Genomic DNA, 924 nt, shown 5'->3' with positions numbered 1-924 from the left:
CAAGCCTTCCATATCAGCACCATTATCTTAATTGTAGTCAGAAGAACAGAAGCACCATCCCGTTATAAAAGGGAAGCTGGTAGTAATTGCAGGTTGTGACTGAGTGACTCACCTTTTCAGTGCGGGTTGAGTCGACTGCTGCTGCTGAGGGCTGTTCTTCTTAACCAAATCATCTCAAGAGTCGGATCACAACAAGGCAGGTCCGCCGTTGTCTTTCCTCCAGGGGATTCAGCTAAAGTCCAGCAGCAGGGTCCCATGTCTTGCTTCAGTCAGCATGAATGCCAGCCAGCCATTGTTTTTTAAAACTAGCTATAGCTGCACACCACACAGAGGCAATCAGCCAACCCTCCTCCTCCGAGGGGAATGTAAGTCAGTAGGGCGTAAAAGTCTATGAACTCGCTAGTTAAGCTTCCTAGCTTCCAAATCAACACCCCCAATACGATTTGTTTTAGGCTAGCGAGCTAATTGCTATTTGCTAGCTCGTCTGAAAGCAAGCGAAGGTAACGTTAGCTAACTGAACCAGGATCAGTTGATTGATTAGGAGCTTTTTCTTTATGTCTGGAGGCTGACCGCGGTATTAACCTCTACTGTAACAGTTACTATACCACGATTCAACAAAAAAAATACCAAATCATGAAATATCAAAAGCTACCACCGATTGAGTTATACTATTTTCATCTTAAATGGTAAGTTATTTTAACCAGATAACGGATAATAACAGTAGACTTGGTTCCTGTAAATCGTTCCGATTTTTCAACTTCCTGGTTTCCCTGGTAACGACCCAGAGCCCCGTTCTGATTGGTCCGTGTAGGAGTCGCCACCACAGTGACCCCTGGTGGTCATGTCGAGCAACACGCCCGTCCTGCGCACCTGTTTCTCATCCACAATGCTTTCACAGGCGAGCGACAGGTGCAGCCGAGCCAG

General features: G+C 46.3%; 1 protein-coding gene across 1 annotated transcript in view; it reads right to left on the bottom strand.

Annotated features, from left to right (window-relative positions):
- LOC124035452 (palmitoyltransferase ZDHHC1-like) overlaps window positions 1-294 on the bottom strand; it is a 92,410-nt gene extending 92,116 nt beyond the window's left edge. Inside the window, 1 exon segment of the mRNA XM_046348902.1 lies at window positions 113-294. The gene's annotated coding sequence lies outside the window, so the exon portion shown is untranslated.
- Window positions 295-924: the final 630 nt, after the last annotated feature.

Source organism: Oncorhynchus gorbuscha, linkage group LG05 (genome assembly GCF_021184085.1).
Source record: "Oncorhynchus gorbuscha isolate QuinsamMale2020 ecotype Even-year linkage group LG05, OgorEven_v1.0, whole genome shotgun sequence".
Classification (NCBI taxonomy): domain Eukaryota; kingdom Metazoa; phylum Chordata; class Actinopteri; order Salmoniformes; family Salmonidae; genus Oncorhynchus; species Oncorhynchus gorbuscha.
The sequence above is the reverse complement of the archived record's forward strand: the minus strand, read 5'-3'. Positions and strand labels throughout refer to the sequence as shown.